This window comes from Rhinopithecus bieti, unplaced genomic scaffold, assembly GCF_001698545.2.
Source record: "Rhinopithecus bieti isolate Rb0 unplaced genomic scaffold, ASM169854v2 scaffold_39971, whole genome shotgun sequence".
NCBI lineage: Eukaryota > Metazoa > Chordata > Mammalia > Primates > Cercopithecidae > Rhinopithecus > Rhinopithecus bieti.
In genome coordinates, this window is record NW_016816590.1 from 485365 (window position 1) to 504203 (window position 18839).

The following is an 18839-nucleotide window of genomic DNA, read 5'->3' on the forward strand; positions in this document are numbered from 1 at the left end:
AGGACACAGTGAGAAGATGGTCATATGAAAACCAGGAAGAAGGCAACGAATCAGCTGGAACCTTGATCTTGGACTTCCCAGCCTCCAGAACTGTGATAAATACATAGTTTTCTTTAGGACCTCCAGTTTATGGTATATTTGTTATAGCAGCCTGAATGGACTAAGATACATTATAAAAGTTCACTTTCCTCTACTATAAAATGGGTGGAGAATAAAATGGGATAACAAATTGCAAAGTACCTTATCTGTAGCTGGCAACATTTTTCAGGTTAGAATTCCTAAAAGGTTAAGAGTATGAAATCAAGCTACACAGTTACTCCTCCCCTTGCCTTCTTTTCCCCACTGCCACATCTGCCTTGCATTCATTTTGCAGCCTGAGCTTGCCTGCAGAGATGCAAGGCAGGGCTTTGCCCAGCCTGCAGATGTTGCTGGATGAATGGCAGGATGGGGATCCCGAGTCAGCTCCTCCTTTGGCTCTTCCCCTGGCCTCTCCCACCATTACCACTTCTACCCCAAGGACATGCAGGGGTCAATTACAAGAGCAGGGTGCCTCGTTGGCAGGAAAAACATGGACACTGAATTAGAACAAACATCTTTGCCTGTGGTCCTTTGCTCTCCCTGAGGCTGCTGAGAGGGATCTGGAGACAGCTTCAGGTGGGCTCTTCTGGGCTCTACAGAGACCTGGGGTGGCAGACAGGCCAGACTGCCCAGGCACTGGGGCACACTATCTTTTGAACCAGTTGCTGACTCTAGGTTCACCTTTCCTTGCCATCAGATGACCAGAGACAAGATCAAGGCAGAACAGATGTTGGACCTTCCTAGAGCCTCTGTTTAAAATCAAAGGGGACTTCCTCTTACTGATCCCATCTATCTCAGTAAGAGAAGGAGCAGCTGATCCTCTCTGCTTCTCAAACATCAGTATTTTGGCTAGAAAAACACCAATTTATATTCAGTAATCCAGGCATTTTAGGTGACAATTTAACCTTCCATGTTCAAGGATGGATATTTTGTGTCATTTATAAAATTCATTATTGAATAGAAAGAAGCTCTTTGTTGTTTGAAGGGTATATTAATTTCCTGTTACTGCTAGAACATTAGCCCCCACTTTGAGGCTTTGAAGGACACAAGTGCATTGTCTTACAATTCTAGAGGCCAGAAGTCAGACATTGATCATCCTGGGCTAAAATCAAGGCGTCAGCAGGACTGTGTCCTCCTGGAGGCTCTAGGAAAGAATCTTTCTCTGCATTTTCCAGCTCCTTGTGGTCCCTTTCCCCATTTTCAAAGCCAGCGGTGGAGCATCTTCAAATCTCTCTCTCATTTTGACCTCCTCTTCTGCTTCCCTCTCCCACCTTAAAGACCCTAATAATTACATTAGACTTGCTTCGGTAATCCAAAATAACTTCCCGATCATAAGGTCAGTTGATTAGCAACTTAATTCTTTCTGCGACCTTCATTCCCCCTTGCCATGTCACATGATATACTCACAGGTTCAGGGGATTAGGATGTGGACATTGTTGGAGGGTCATCATTCTACCTACCACAGGGAGTATACAACATTTTGGTTTGGCTGCTAAGCAAATGATGACCCCACCTACCTACCTACAGATGAGCCTTCAAACTTCAAAAGAGGGCCTCGGGCCCCAGACAAGGAGCAAGACTTCCCAACACCATCAGGCCACTTTCTGGTGACAATAGTCAGAGTGGTTAGGAATCAGCACTGATGATATTTAGGTGACTAAGGTAGCATGATCAGAGCCCAGATAAGTATTTTGTCCTTGGAGAAAAAGTAGGTCTGTGTCTACTCAAAGCAGTCAGGAAGGGGGAGGCCAGAGCTTGAGTTATGAGGCGATCTGAGCATCAAAGTCGGAAAAACAAAGTTCAAACACAAAATCTATGTGGCAAAAGCAGGGCTGACACTGTGAGACCAAGTCCCTGGCAGAAGCCAAGGGCAATGAGAGTGAAAATGGAATTTAGCATCCAAAAGTAAGCCTACTGAGCTAATGCACTGCTGTGTGCCTATTTGCCAACTGCCCTTATGGTGTTGGGCAGATCAGCCTGGCTTAAGGATACAGGGTTTCGCTGATATCATTTTTCTCAGAGATGACATTAGAACTACATTATTCTTTTGATTCATTTTTGTTGTCTCCCCAAAATTAAAGAAGCTCAGTGGTTAGAAGATGACCATGCCCATTAGTAATCCTGATGTGGAAGTGGCATTTGGACATCCTGGCTGGACTCTCTTCCCCACCGGCTCCAGCATCTTTGCAGGTTACCGAAGTGTTTACAAGCTGAAGAGAAATAAGATAAAAACCTGGCATCTTAATGCATGCCACTCATATCTTTTCAAATAGCTTCATATTCCATGGAGTCCCCTTTCATCCAGGTATCAGTGCATTTTCTTCGCTGCAATAACGGACTCACATTGGTGAAGGAAACAGAATACTATCAGAGTGATACAGGAAAGTCTCCATTTTTTTCCACTGTGGCTCAGAGAAAAGAGAGTTAGCATTCAGCCTCTGACTAATGTGCTTCCTAGATTTGAGAAGCAACACAAACCTCAGCTGATTTCATGGTAAAGTGTTATCTAAGCCCATGTCTTTCTTATTGAGGATACAAAGAGCTCTAATATTTAGCCATAATTTCTAAGATGATGCAAACAAGGGAAAATTGAATGGAAGGAAAGCAAACTCAAATAAATACGAGGTACTGTACACCAGATATGAGGCTGTGTGTTTCACGTGCTTTTTTGTGCACCCCTCACGCTAATCCTAGGATATAGTGATAATTCTTCCCATTTAAATTGAGCACTTGAGGCTCACACAGAGTATAAATGACTTGTTCACGGTGATTTTTTAAGCACATGCCTACAGGCTTAAAATTCATTTACATTTTAGCTAGTAAGGGGTAAGACTAAAATACACACTTAACTCTCTCTGATCCCCCATAAGTTTTCCTCTATTACATAATTCTTCTAAATATTATTAGTACTCTGTTAGTTTTCCAAGCAGATTCCACAGCAAAATTCTGAATATCCTCAATGGTGGTTTTAGCACAGATACAAGAGACGTGTTCAAATTACTGATGGACTTCCCGAAGGGTAGGGGTTGGCTGGTAGTGAGAGGAAGCCTGGCTCTGAGAAGGAGCATTGGGGAAACGGGGGAGATTAGGGGTCCTGGTGGGAGAGGGAGAAAGGGGAGCCGTCTGGAGCAGTAGAAGGAGGATTGAACTTGGCCCTGGATTCGATGAGGCATCAGGGACTAAAACAAAAGAATCAATGAAATGGCTTTATACCTTTTATATTCTGATGCAGCAATTGGAATCCTGGAACTGTATCTATCCTAAGGGATAATTTAGCAAATATATAAGCACACACATATACCCAAAAATGTTCATTGCAACATATATTTATAAAGATTTGGAAACATCATACAAGTCCAACAGTATAGACATAAATGAGCAAATCTTTATACTTTCCTGTCATGCCATGTTCTATTTTAAATGTATAATTTGTATGTATTTAAATAAAGAAAATGCTTGTAAGATTCGCTTTTAAAAATCAGAAAATAGAGAAGCAGGGACAAAAATCTTCACAAAATATATATGAAAGAGAGTGTCTTGGGCTGTGGAAAGAATAGGCTTCTGCTGCTGTGTGTCCTTCCTTACCTGCAGAGAGAGACTGATCCCCTGAACCAGCTTCCACAACACAGTACATCTCTCCCAGCCCCAAAGACCAGCAGGCCTGGAAACCTGGCCCAGCATTCCTGAGCTTCCAGCTGAGCAAGACCAGCCACCAGCTCCTCTTCCCAGCCACTATACCTCAGGCTCCTGCCTTCTCCAGCTCAGAAAGTGAGGCCACTGCCCACTCAGTTGCTCAGCCTGAAAACCTCCAAGTCATCCTTGATTCCCTTCATAGCTCACATGCAATCCATCGGCAAATGCTATTAGCCCAACCTCTGCAATACATCCCAAACCTGACTCCTTCTCATGGTACCCACTTCTCACACTTGCACCACTGAAATGGCCTCTGGACATATCTCTATCTGCCATTCTGGCCCCCTCCCCCTCCAACTATCCACTCTCACCTCAGCTAGAGTGAGCTATACACAAAAGAACTGAGAGGCCGAGGCAGGTGGATCACTTGAGGTCAGGAGATCGAGGCCATCCTGGCTAACATGGTGAAACCCCATCACTACTAAAAATACAAAAAAATTAGCCGGGTATGGTGGCACGCACCTGTAGTCCCAACTACTCAGGAAGCTGAGGCAGGAAAATCGTTTGAACCCAGGAGGTGGAGGTTGCAGTGAGCTGAGATCTTGCCACTGCACTCTACCTTGAGCAACAAAGCAAGATTCCACCTCAAAAAAAAAAAAAAATTATAATTAGCTACCAAGTATATGAAAATATGCTGAATCTCAATGAAGATCGACACACTTTGAAATAAAGTAACACTGTCCAATGGAGTAATGGCATATAGAAAACACTCAAGAAATATGTGTTGCACACATGCGAAACTATTTTTCATCTACCAAATGGACAAAGATTTTTAAACTGAAAATTTCCAGAATTGGAAGGGTCCAAATAATCACACCTTTTCACTTCTAGTGAAATTGTGATTTTTTTTTAAGTGTCAAAATATCCTGTAACTTCACATCTAAAATTTTAACCTAAGGATTTAATTAAGGAAGTAAGCAAAATGATATCTTCTTCATCTTTTCAACAACAGGCTTAGACGCTGAGGAATGAAGAAATTAGTGCCTATTTGCTCATTTCTTTATCCTTTCTGGCTGCCTTTGGGAGGAGGGCAAGGACATGCGTATTTTTTTCTCCCAGGAGGCCTTTGTCCTAGGACACTTGATGTGAAGCCTGGCTGCATTTAAAATAATCTAGAAATGTGAAAAATGTATGTATTACTAGGTTGTATCTCCAGAGATTCCAATTTCATTTGGCTCAGGGTGGGGCCCAGACAGGGTATTTTTTTAAGTCTCTGGGGGATTTTCAGCAGCCAGGCTGAGAGGGACAGGCCTAGGGGCCCCTCCTCCTCCAGGGAAACGGGGCTCCTCCCTTCTCCACATTGCAGGTTTCTGACAGGAGCCTCCTGGAGGTGACCAGAACCTAGATGGACACAGCTGCATGGGAACCTAAAAAAGGCTGGAACCTAAGGCCCCTACCTTGAGAACAGCCACAAGGAGTCCAGGGGCCAGGCTAGCAGTTGACAAGGAATGTCCCTACAATTAGCTTGCTGTGAGCTTACTTAGACAACGGTGCCTAGACAAATAAGCCTAGTACCTGGGCTCCACCCGCAGTAGTGGGGGTGGTGCCTAGAGAATGTTCATGATCCCAGGCCTCTCCCAGCCACGTGCTTGAGCTCCAGGTCCTAGATTAATTCAAAGATAATTGATGAAGTCACAGAAAAGTCACTCATACACTCAGCAAATACTTATTGAGCATCTACTATATACCAGGCACTGATCTAAACACTGGCGATACATCAGCAAATGAAAGACTACAGCTACATCACTAGCAGGGAGAGCCACGGATTAAGCACTAAATGTAATCTGCAAGTAAAACATACAGTCTGCTAGATGGTGATAGGGACTCAGGGGTAAATAGAGACATGTAGGGGTGGGTGTGTGGGGAGGGAAGCTCAGGGGAATAGGAGTAGGTCCTGACCCCTGACCTACTCTTCCTACTCAGGTGGGAGCCTGCCAGAGGTGTTCAGGAACCAGCAGGAGGGTAGGGTGGCTAGAGAGGAGGGGCTGAGGAGAGGGCACCATTGGGGGTAAGTCTCAGAGAGGTGCATAGGGGAGCTTTGGCTTTTACTCCACATGGAATGGAAGCCACTGCGAGGTGTTGGGCACAAGATGAGAATATTGCCAAACAGAACTTGGACCCACCTACCTGGCACAGCAAAGCCAAACACTGACATCAGGATTTACAGCAAGAAAAAGTGAGGCATTTATTGCAAAGTGCCAAGCAAGGAGAATTGGGCAGTTCATGCTTAAGACCAGAACTCCCCACTGGCTGACAGATAAGGGTTTTTCTAAGGCAGTGATATACTTTGTATACTTCTCCCTGCCCAAATCTCATGTTGAATTATAATCCCCGGTATTGGAGGTGGGGCCTGGTGGGAGGTGACTGGATTGTGCGGGTAGATTTCTCATGAATGGCTTGGGCCATCCCCTTGGTGCTGAGCAAGCTCTTGCCCTGAGTTCACATGAGATCTGGTTCTTTAATGTTGTGTGGCACCTACCCCCGCCCCCTCGATCCCTCTCTCTCAATCTCTCTCTCTCTCTCCTGCTTTTGCCATGTGAGGTAACTGCCCCCCTTTTGCATTCCACCATGACTGTAAGCTTCCTGAGGCCACCTGAGAAGCCAAGCAGATGCCAGCATCATGCTTCCTGCACAGCCTGCAGAACTGTGAACCAATTCAACCTCTTTTCTTTATACATTACCAGTCACAGGTATTTCTTAATAGCAATGCAAGAACTGCCTAATATAGGCAGGAAGGCAGAGGTTACAGGCAAAGTCATAAATCAACACAATGAAGCTATACATTGGCTTGGCCTAAAAAAGGCAGGACATCTGGAAACGGGGTTGGGAGGACCAAAGGTCATAAGTGAATTCAAAGATTTCCTGACTTGTGACTGATTAAGCTTTGTTTAAAAACTTGGGGTCAGTCAAAAGGAATGTTGAGCTCTGGCCTGTGGGCATGACTTTCTCTGGGCACCTCAGGAAGAAATTCAGAATAACTGGCAGGCAGAGTTCAGTCCTTGTTCCCCTTATCTGAGGTCTACAGGCCGGCAGATGGCATTTTGCATTTGCTGGGGGTCCGGGTTTATAAAAAACAACTCAAAGACATATGTGAAGATGTTATCTTTAGTTTCTATAGGGAACCAAAGAGTTTGTGGCTCTAGTTTCCTTGGCTGTTGTTTAAAACTACTGTTGGCCAGGCACAGTGGCTCATCCCTATAATCCCAGCACTTTGGGAGGCCGGGGTGGGCAGATCACCTAAGGTTGGGAGTTCGAGACCAGCCTGACCAACAAGGAGAAACCCCATCTCTACTAAAAACACAAAATTAGCCAGGGGTGGTGGTGCATCCCTGTAATCCCAGCTACTCGGGAGGCTGAGGCAGGAGAATTGCTTGAATCCAGGAGGCAGAGGTTGCGGTGAGCTGAGATCGTGCCGTTGCACTCCAGCCTGGGCAACAAAAGCGAAACTCTGTCTCAAAAAAAAAAAAGCTACTATTTACCTATTCACTTATCAGGTTGCTCATTTACTTCTCAAGGTGACCTAGGTACCTGGAATTTCCCTTAAAGGAACTAGGATTTTTCTTTATTTCTATGCTTGAGGGCCTTGACAGACCCTCAAAGGGAGCCCTGTTCCATCTCAAGACTGAACACTAATGGTTTAGTGGAAGTGGGAAAATCAGGTAGGACGTTACTGAAGTGACCTGAGGGAAGAGAGAACAGGGACTGAGCCCCAAGTGGTGGCACAGGAATTGTTGATAAGCGGGCAGGTTTGGATGCATTAGGAGGTCAAAGCCAGCATGCTGTTTTGACAAGTGTCAAGAGGGGTGAGAGATAAACCCTGACTTCAAGGTTTTTGGAGTTTCATGTTTTGAATTTTCACCATTTGTGATTCTTTAATACAGAACTGGAACATTTCACCAACCCACAAATCGGCCTGGCCCTCACGTGCAGCATGCCTGGCTCCTCCGGCATCGCCGCTATGAAGAAAGTGGTTCAGCAGCTCCCGCTGGAAGCCGGGCCCAACCATGGTCAAACGCGTACAAGTTTCCCAGGCAGCTGCAGACTTAAAACAATTCGGTCTGCAGAATGCTCAACATGACCCTGTGCTGACTGGAGTATCTTCAGGTACAAATCCCTTCAGACCCCGGAAAGTCTGTTCCTTTTTGTAGTAATTATCTTTCTAAGGTTTTCCAAATCGCTTCTTATGATCCAGTGAATATTCAAGAGAGCTAAATTTGAAACCTGCACAAAAGCTTATCCCTGTAACACATGGGCCACAATATACAAAATTCTGCTTTTGTCAGTCCTTAACATCTACCTCTCTGAATTTTCATGAATTTCTATTTCACAAGAGTAATTGTTTTATAAACACTGGCAGCAGCATACAATAAAACTTAGTATGAAAAAAAAAAAAAGAACTGGAACATTTCTTGCATCCTGAATATTCCTGTGCAATTCTTATCTATTAGATTCGGGGCACTTCATGAAGGGATTGCTATGACTCTCCTCGCAGCCCTGAGGACTAAGTACAGTCGCCAGCTGTGTGACCAGCAGGAGGGAGACCCTGCTGGAGAGGGGTGAGGGAGGTGGGAAGGGCTGGATGGAATATGCTGAGACCCAGGAGGAAAGGCACGTCCTAACATTTCCAATGAAGGAATAAGGAAATCACAAGTCCAAGTCTTTTTTTTTTCTTTTGAAAGAGTCTCGCTCTGTTGCCCAGGCTGTAGAGCAGTGGTGCAGTCTCAGCTCACTGCAACCTCTCGTCCTGGGTTCAAATGATTCTCCTGCTTCTGCCTCCCGAGTAGCTGAGATTACAGGCACCCGCCACCACGCCCAGCTAATTTTTATATTTTTAGTAGAGATGGGGTTTCCCCATCTTGACCAGTTGGTCTCAAACTCCTGACCTCAGGTGATCCACCTGCTTCAGCCTCCCAAAGTGCCAAGTCTTTATTGTAAACCATGACTGGCTGCCTGAATTCTAAAATTCTTAGGACTTAAGAAGCAACAAGCCATGATTGACTAATCAGTTGAAATAAAAACAGGTCAAGGTGGACCCACCCTGAGGCTCAATCCCAAATGCCAGTCTCCCTTCCTGCACCCTCAAGTGCACCTGTCTGGCTTGAAAACAAATTCCCTGTATTCGGCCTCAAGCTAAGCTAACGGAGCAAACAATTCCTTTCAGCCAGGCCTCTGCTTTGTTCCAGGGCTTGCGTTTTACAGGGGCCACGGCCCTGGAGCCAGCCTCAGGGGTGAGATTTCTCCTTCTCATGAAGGAAGCAGTGTTGAAAGCAAAGTATTTGATTCCTGTTCTTGAGGCCTAAACATTTAACTGTAAAGTATGTAGTGTTCTGGAATTCTGGCTGTGGTATGTATCAAGCTACGAAAACAACATGCCATCTTGTCTCTCCATGTAACACAGAGGTACAGAGAGGCTGAGATAAAGAAACACATAAATAGGTGGTTAGCTGTGATAGTAAAATAAGGGAACCACTGGGAGAATTTCCATGCTGCTGGAAATTAGAGCTGCCACTGTATAAAAGCTGCATACATTTTGACTTGATATCACCATCAGCTAAGCAGTAGTTATAACATTTTGTCCCTGGAAACGTATAAAGTTAAGAGACTACTTGTTTTTCCAGGAGACAGCTTTCTGAAAAATGTTAAAGCAGATTTTCATAAACAAACTATCAGGCACACACCTATTTTTTTCTATAGCAATTATCACTTTTTACCATAATAAATGTACTTATTTACTTATTTTTTGCAATTACTATTTATTGACTCTTTTATATAAATTTACATAATTTACCTATTTGGTGCATTTATTGATTATTGACTCTTTCCCTCTACTACAATGTGTAGTTCTTTGAGGCCGATGGAGATCGGTGCATGTGGTGGGTGTTGCTGCTGCTGTGGTTGTTGGCCCGGGACACAGCTGAAAACTCAACCCAGGTCTTCCTGGCTCCACGTCTAGAGCTCTATTTTCTCCCCAACTCTAGCTGTGCAGGCGTAGGGCGCCAACCCTAATTCTTTATTACCCTAAAGGTGTTACAGGACTATTTAACTCACAAACAGGGAAGAGATTCTCCCTTTACCAAGCCTCTTCTATTGCGGTTCTCGGTTGCTGTGATATTCTCCACGTAGATATGCCCTTACCTACTATTTCAACCTTAACATTTCTCAGCCACTAATAAATGTTAGTTTAGTTTTGAATCCCAAGCACCCAGGACACTGGGATAGTGATCAAGGAGGAAAGGCAAGTCCTAACCTTTCTAATGAAGGAACAAGAAAACGAAAGCCCAACCCTTTATTGTAAATCATTACGGGGTGCCCAAATCAAACACAAAATGTAATTTTACATGTTACGTAAAATTGGGTGCTATTTTTGAATACCACTGGGTGCTTGGAATTCAAACATAAACCAAACCCCTGCATTAATTGCCCATAGAAATTGATCCTGTAATCAATATCCCTCTGAAATTTTACACTAGATCTCTAGCTGTATGCTTTGAATTAATCTCACATTGAACTCGCAACCTGACACCAGTTTCTGGTGTTTGTCTTTAAGATAAGCAGGCATAGGGTCTCTACTACTCCAGGTCTCCAGAGTTTTTATTAAAAGTATCTTATCTTACATGTATTATAAGTGAACAGGTGCTCACATCCCATAGTGCACTGGGAAAAGTATCCTTGAGTGCAAAATGTCACAGGTTGTACAAATCCCATTGTCATTTCAAGGAGACTCCTCACTACATTCCTAACCAAAAAGCCAAATTGAATTATTATAGAATTCTGGAATAAACCTCCTAATCCTTTCACAAATCTCTGTCAATCTGCTACCATCTGACCACACTGGTATACTGTCCACCCATGTGGAGACTGTTACTCAGACAGATCATTGGAGATTTTTAGTCAGAGTATAATTTATGTGCCAAGTCAACATATCTATCTGGAAAATATTAGAAAAAGTCAATATAACGAAAAGCTTTCCCTTGTCTCTTTCTTGAAATTCTTCTCTAGCTTAACCCAATTTCCTAAGTCACTTAGAGGCCTTTAAACAAAATGAAATCTTAATGATGTCTCTGCCATGAATAATTAATTGTTGGTGTACAATCTTCTCAACAAAATCCATTCTCATTAGATTAGAGGTTTCCGCAAGATACATGAGTTCATTATGGACATTTTTACATTCTTCTTGTATCTTTCTTTCTTTGTCCATTTTATCTGTGCTGTGATCTGGGATTCCATCACCCTGACAGCCTTCCAAAGAGAAGCAGTCGTCAGGCAGTTAAAGACCTTTGAGAAGTGGTAAGGTCTTCCTGCTTTAAAAAATGGCAGCATAACTGGAGAGGAAACAATGAACAGTGAAGGCTTGAACTGACCATGGTGGTTTGGTCTTTCAGTGGGAAAGAGGAGGATCTAGGAAAGATAGGCTTACCTGTCCTCTTAGAAACTTCTACATCCGTCGGTCTTCCATCTCATAAGAAAGCCTTGAAGACCAGAAAGTCCTGGGAAGAAAGGAACATTGCACCAACCCAGCCTCTTGTGGTTTCTTTTCAGATGCTGAAATGCAAGGTCATAGACACAATGGAGAAACTTTAGAGGCCATTTACTGCTCATTGGACAAATAGTTGGCCACTGCCATGAGTTACAGGTCTAGCCACTGTGCTTTTATGAACTTCATCCCCATCCCCTTCCCAATCCCTCCTTTTCATTCTTCCCTCCTCCATCCTCACATACAAATGTGTTCAATTGTTCCAACTGTATTGCTGAACCAAGTTAGATTCATTAAATCTGTGTTTGCATTTAAAAACCTAATCTGGAAGAAGAAAAGAATCTCAAACACGTTTGAATTTTTCCTCCTAGATATAAAGTATATACACTGGATTATGCCTAAATTACTGTATTTTAAAGTAATGATTCAAAGAACAGTTAGGCATAGGATAGGCTTTGCAGATGTCAGGCACAGAGTTCTTTGTTTCACACATTTTTTACATAGCTGGAATCACCCAAGAGACACAATCTTGTATCCTGTTCTTGTTCATCTGTCATGTGCATTTCTGAGGTTACAACATTGTTTCTACAAACATCATTTAGAAATATCACATGGCACTCCATCGAGTCAATATACTCTATTTTAATAAACCATGGCCTTTTCTTTCCATTTTTAAACTATTAATAATGGTGCAATAAGCATCCTTCTGTAAAAGCTTTTCCAATATTTAGGACTGTTTCCTTAGGTTCAGTTCTTCAAAGTGGAACTGCTGGACAAAGGAGAATACTTAGGTTTTTGAGATATACTGTGAAATAGCTTTTCCAAAACACTGTTCTACTTTACATTCCCACATATACTGTGAGCTGGACCAAAGTGAAAAAGATCAATAAACTTGCAATTTCAGGTGGTCACAACGTACGTAAGAGCCTGACTTTAAATATTTATTATGAAATGTACAGTACATACAGAAAAGTACATAAAAATTATGTGGTTTAAAGAATAATAATGGCCAGACACAGTGGTTCACGCCTGCAATCCCAGCACTTTGGGAGGCCCAGGGTGGGCAGATCACCTGAGGTCAGGCATTCAAGACCAGCCTGGCCAACTTGGAGAAACACCGTCTCGACTAAAAACACAAAAATAAGCCAGGCGTGGTGACACGTGCCTATAATCTCAGCTACTCAGGAGCTGAGGCAGGAGAATCGCTTGAACCCAGGAGGCAGAGGTTGCAGTGAGCCAAGATCATGCCACTGCACTCCAGTCTGGGCGACAGAGCGAGACTTTATCTCAAAAAAAAATAAATAAAGAATAATAATAATAATAATAAAATTAACAGCCATGTACCCACTATCCCGTTTAAGAAATAGACTATTATGACCACATTAGTGGCCCCTCATGTGCCTGCGTTAGTGTATCACAGCAGCTACAGACAGATCTCAAAATGCCATTGATGTAAAACACACGTACACATACATTGATGTCCCTCTCACATCACAGTCCATGCAGGCTCAGGAGCTGTACTTGCCACCTCCAACAGTAATTTAAGACCCTGGCTCTGGCCCCATTGAAACACAAGCTCTGGAACAAATTTAAGACTGTTAAGAGTCTTAACAGTAATTTAAGACTCATCATTTCACCATCTTGGAATTTTTCCTTTTAGTTAAGTAGAATAAATAAGAGAGGACACAGAGAACTTACATCTGCTTTTAACTGCCTTTCTCAAGGAGTGACACATCACTGCCTTCTTCGGTAAGAGCTGCCACATGGCCTCAACTTAACTCTAAAGAGGGTTGGAAATGTGGCCTTCCTTTATGTCTGAACAACACTGCCCATCACATATTGCCTCTGCCACAGTCAGATATCTTATCCCTGACAGATAACCCTTCCTGCCTTCTGTGTTAGTCACTCCCTTGCTTTTCTTTAAATAGTGTTGCAAAAATTGCCTAGGAAGCACAAATCTGTGTAAGAGAAGGAAAATATCAACGCTATTCTACAAGGGTTCCCAACAGAAGAGAAGGTGGCAAAATGGGCGTCACAGGCTGGCTTCTGTTTCCCTGAGAATCTATGAGAGCCCTTTCTAGGGATGTGTGCAGGCAAGGTCATGGCTGAGTCATGGAAACCATACATTAGCACAGCTGGGGCATCAGACAGAACTAGAATTTGAACTACCTACCAGACACCTGTCAGAAAGAGCTTTGGAGGGAGGAGGCTGCTCTGTATTTTCTTCTGAACTCACAGCCCTCTTCTGTCAGCCCTCAAGAGTTCAGAGCTAACCCAAGCATCAAGGGGAGAGCAGCAGCTTTAATAGCACTGAGCCAAGAGAAGAATCAGGACCAGCCTCCCCCAGGCATTCTTCTCACAGATGGCGCTAAGACAGCAGGGATCTTGCGATGATGGCCCTCAACTCACAGAGGCTGCCTTCCAGCTCCGCTGTTGGCCACCAGCCTGGGAGCTCCCTTCATCATCAGCCTGTGGGTTTCCTTCACCTCTCTCCTACTTTGAATCTCCAGATTCCAGTGCCCCCAGCTCTTTCTTTCTTGGTTTACTCTTTATCAGTTGTTATTCTTTGAACATAGGGAGCTTTCGTTATTTTAAAGTTGTAACTCATAACTCCAATGCCTGGAGTCCTGAGGGCCTTTTCCACTGTCTGTTCTTTCTGCTGGAAACATACAATCCAGCAGCTTCTTAAGAAATGGTGTATGAGAGACACGTTTTTTGAGAAAATACATATGCATTTTTGAGTTTGCAACACATTTTTTACAACCATCATAGAATGGTGGCATGACATTCCATTGAGTGTACTATGGTTTGGCTGTTTCCCTACCCAAATCTCATCCTGGATTGTAATCCCTGTAATCCCCATGTGTTGTAGGAGGGACCCAGTGGGAAGTAATTGAATCATGGGGGCGGTTTCCCCTGTGCTCTTCTCATGATAGTGAGTTCTCACAAGATCTGATGGTTTTATAAGTGTCCGGCATTTCCCCTGCTGGCTCTCATTGTCTCTACTGCCGTCCTGTGAAGAGGTGCTTTCCACCATGATTGCAAGTCTCCTGAGGCTTCCCCAGGCATGCAGAACTGTGAGTCAATTAAATCTCTTTTCTTTATAAATTACCCAGTCTCGGGTATTTCCTTATAGCAATCTGAAAATGGACTAACACAGAGTGAATACATCCTATTTTACCATACCATGCCTTTTTTAAAGATATTTTATATTGTTTTCCACTTTTCACTACTATTAGTAATGTTGCAACCAGCATCCTTCCACATATGGATGCCCTCCATGGACAGGGTAACCTGGTGGGCACTATGGAGAAAGAGTGAGGACACAGTCTAGTGGGCACAAAACAAGAAAATGACAGCAAAGGGAAGCAAGTATATGTATACACACACACACACACACACACACACACACACACACGCATGCATGTCTAACAGAGAAACATGTGTTTTCCTAAGAGTCTGGGGTACAAAATGGCCTCCCGCTAAAACTAAAGTTCTCTGAGGTCTTTGTGTGTGACTTAATTACACATGCTAATTTTCCATTTTAATCCATAATTATCTATGATGGTTTTGATATTGAATAATGATATTCTAAGTTACTTACCAGTTATCTCATCTGTGGCACCAATTTTAGTTGCTACTTCTCTGAAACCTCCACATCCATGCCTTATACAATCCATCTCTCTGGTTCCAGTCTGGCATCCAAAGCTGGACCCCTCCTCCTGGAAGTATGTCTTCCACTGTTCCTCCCTTTTGCCTCCAACTCATAATATTCAGAACTGAACACAGCATCCCTGATCCACCTCAAACCTGCCTCTAACCCTTATTCCAGCCTGGGATATGAAGATTCTATTTCCATTATAAATCTACCAGATATCAGCCAATTTAATGAGGTGGAAGACTTTTATTCTCTGGAGGTTTCTCACAAAAAAATCAGTGAAGAAGGCTAAAATATTACCAAGGGACTGCTACCCACTGCCCTTTGACAGGAGTGAGTGAAGACTCTTAGTCATTCTAGAGGGGCTCAGAGCACCCAGAGGGCCCCGAAGCCCCAGCAGTAACTGGCATGGGAAAGAAGAATGGAGGGAAGTACAGGATGACGGGAAAAAAGAGAGAGTCAAACGCTTCTCTCTGAATGCAACTTTGTAAAAAGACTGGGCTACAAGGAACCCAGTCTTTTATTCAAATTACTTTGCATTACTTAACTGAATCTCAGTTTCCTCAGTTGTAAAACAGTAATAACAGCTGTCCACCTTGAAGACATGCTATTGTTTAATTCTTACATCTAATAAATATTTCTAGAATATTACCTGTAGAGTTGGTGCTAAGGATATCACAATAACAGGACATAATTCCTGCCTGCAGGGTCCGTGTGGTCTGCTTGTAAGAGAGACCCAAGGAAAGAGGCAATCACAGTAAAGTACAATTAGTGTTTCCCAGCTATGCGCAAAATGAGATCATGACTTTATAGTGCTTAGCAAATGTTAGAGTGTTGTACAAATTTTGGCTTTATTAGTACTGGGTACTCCTGATCCTATTCAGGGGTCTCTAACTACTCTTGCTCTGTTCCTCCCCACCAAGCCATGAAGCAGAAGGCCAGCCTTGGTACCCACAGCCTCTTCTAATGCCAAAGCCTCTGCTGAAGGGGCAGGACCAAATGAGCCCTGCAACTGATCCCACCTTACTCTCAGGCAGCAGGTGATGGAACTGCATTGACACTAAGCCCAGGCAACCAGTCGATACGCTGACTTGTGACACATGATATTGTCTAGCAAGAAACTTTGTGTTGAGCCCGTCAGGTTCCTTCTTTTGAGAATTTTAACTGGGAAACACAGTAGGAATCCAGCAGTCAACAACAGGCCTGAAACTGGAAAAATGCTGAGAACCAAGACATGAGGCAGAAATGGGAGGATGAAGGGTCATAGCGGGCAGCGGTTACTAAGAAACTATGAGTGGAGAAAAGTATACCAAGCAGAGGAAAAAACGGAAAACATCTGCAGTGAGAGGACTGTGGAAAACATGCACAAAGAAAACTGAGGCTGGCCGGGCGCAGTGGCTCACGCCTGTAATCCCAGCACTTTGGGAGGCTGAGGCGGGTGGATTACCTGAGGTCAGGAGTTCGAGACCAGCCTGGCCAACATGGTGAAACCCCGTCTCTACTAAAAATACAAAAATTCCCTGGGTGTTGTGGTGTACGCCTGTAATCCCAGCTACTCAGGAGCCCAAGGCAGGAGACTCACTTGAACCCAGGAGGTGGAGGTTGCAGTGAGCCGAGATCATGCCTCTGCACTCCAGCCTGAGCAACACAGAAAGACACTATCTAAAAAAAAAAGGGAAAAGAAAGAGAAAACTGATGCTATTATAGACAGTTTAGGCCTTGAGGACAGCAACAGGGGGTATGGCTGGTCCCGCAGGTGACTCTCCACTTCCCCTGCTCCTTCCTTTTATTTGTATTTTCCTACCAAAAAAAGAATGAAACCTTACAAAGCCAAACTGAAAAGATGCCTTTGAGCACACAAAAATAATATTCACTCTAAAGCCTATTGACTGAATTCTCAGATACATTTCTTCTTTCACTGTTTTCACAATTACCGTCTTCTATATGCAAAATCTAGAAGGAAAGATGCAATTAATTTTCATGACATCACGTAGTATTTTACTATTTGTTTGCAGGCCATCAACAAACTTCCCTCATGAGAAAATCCTAACTGTAATCAAGAAAGCAAATATCTTCCAAAAGCTCTTTGGAGAAATGGCTGATTCTAGCACCGGAGCAGAAAATACACAAGATGAGCTTGGAACATCTTACTATGCCAGGAAATAAGCAAGTGCTCAAAAGAAAAGTCTCAATGATGGGGATATATCAAAGGAACACAACATCACTAATTCACATGGAAATGCAAATCAAAACCACAATGAGATACCATCTCACCCCAGGTAAAATGGCTATGATCAAAAAGACAAAAAATAACATGCTTGAGGCCTTGGAGAAAGGGCAAGCTTGTACAAACAGGTGAAAATGTAAATTAGTATAGCCACTATGGAAAACAGTGTGGAGGTTCCTCAGAAAGCTAAAAATAGAGCCACCATATGATCCAGGAATTTTGCTACTGGCTATCTATCCAAAAGAAAGGAAACCAGTATACCAGAGATATCTGCACTCCCATATTTATTACAACACTATTCACAATAGCAAAAATGTAGAATCAACCTAAGTGTCCCTCAACAGATGAATGGATTAAAAAATGTGGCATATAGACACAATAAAGTACTATTCAGCCATGAAAAGGAACGAAATCTTGTCATTTGCAGCAACATGAATGAAACAGGAAGACATTATGTTAAATGAAATAAGTCAGGCACAGAAACACAAATATCACATGTTCTCACTCTCATGGGAAAGCTAAAAAGTGGATATCAAGAAGACAGTATGACTGGTGGTTACCAGAGTCCAGGAAATGGTGAGGTGGAGGCAGGAAGAGAAGTTGGTTAATGGGTACAAAAATACAGTTAGATAAAAGAAATAAGTTCTAGTGTTTGATAGCACAGTAGAATGACTATAATTAACAAGAACTTACTGTATATTTCAAAATAGCAAGAAAGGAAGATTTGGAATGTTCCCAACACAAAGAAATGATAAATTTGAGGTGATGGATATCCCAATTACCCTGATTTTAGTACACATTGTATGCTCGTATCAAAATGACACATGTACCCTATTAATATGTACAATTATTGTGTAGCCATTAAATAGGAACACAGGAGCCACCTGAAAGACCTCCCAGTGGCCAAAGCTTAAACAATATTAACAATAAAATAAAGTCATATTGGATTAAAACCCAATGTATAAAATAAATATCCATGAGTCCACACTAACACAAATAAATAGATTGATGAAATAAATAATTGGGAGGCAAGAGATAAATCCCGCCATAGAGAAGAATTCCAAATAATTTATGTAGATACTCCGTCCTCGAAGCAGTGAGGCATAACTCCCTGCTCCTTCTTAGCTGCACACAGTGACTTTCTTCCAAAGAGCTCAGTGTGGAAGGCAGGTGGGAATTACTTTACAGTGGGAAAACCTGACAAACACTACCAGGTGGCCAGGTGACCTTCACCAGGTGGTGAAGGTCAATATCATGTATTTCTTTTTTGAGATGGAGTCTCACTGTGTCACCCAGGCTGGAGTGCAGTGGCACAATCTTGGTCTACTGCAGCCTCCACCTCCTGGGTTCAAGGAGTTCTCCTGAGCAGCCTGCCACCATGCCCAGCTAATTTTAACGGCCCGCCACCATGCCCAGAGATACTATGTATTCTTGATATGATGTGATGAAAATATTTGGCACATTACCCCTGTTGTCTTCCTCCTAAAAATACATAACCCCAGTTTAATCATGAGAAAAATATCAGACAAATCCCAAGTCAAGAGACATCCTATAAAATACTCCACCCATACTACTCAAAAATATTAAGGCCATCAAAAACAAAGAAGTCTGAGAAATTGTCACACCCTAGAGTAGCATAAATAGACATAACATCTAAATTTAATGTGATATCTTGGAATCTTGGAGCGGATTCTGGAACAGAAAAGAGA

At 42.9% G+C, this 18839-nt stretch overlaps 1 long non-coding RNA gene and 1 pseudogene across 1 annotated transcript in view; one reads left to right on the forward strand and one right to left on the reverse strand.

Annotated features, from left to right (window-relative positions):
• LOC108517199 (uncharacterized) overlaps nt 1-18839 on the reverse strand; it is a 33180-nt gene that overhangs the window by 13392 nt on the left and 949 nt on the right. Inside the window, exon 2 of the long non-coding RNA XR_001882036.1 lies at nt 11189-11313. This is a non-coding gene — a long non-coding RNA (uncharacterized LOC108517199). The remainder of the gene's footprint in view (nt 1-11188; nt 11314-18839) is intronic.
• On the forward strand, nt 7703-7919 carry LOC108517198 (guanine nucleotide-binding protein G(I)/G(S)/G(O) subunit gamma-5 pseudogene; annotated as a pseudogene).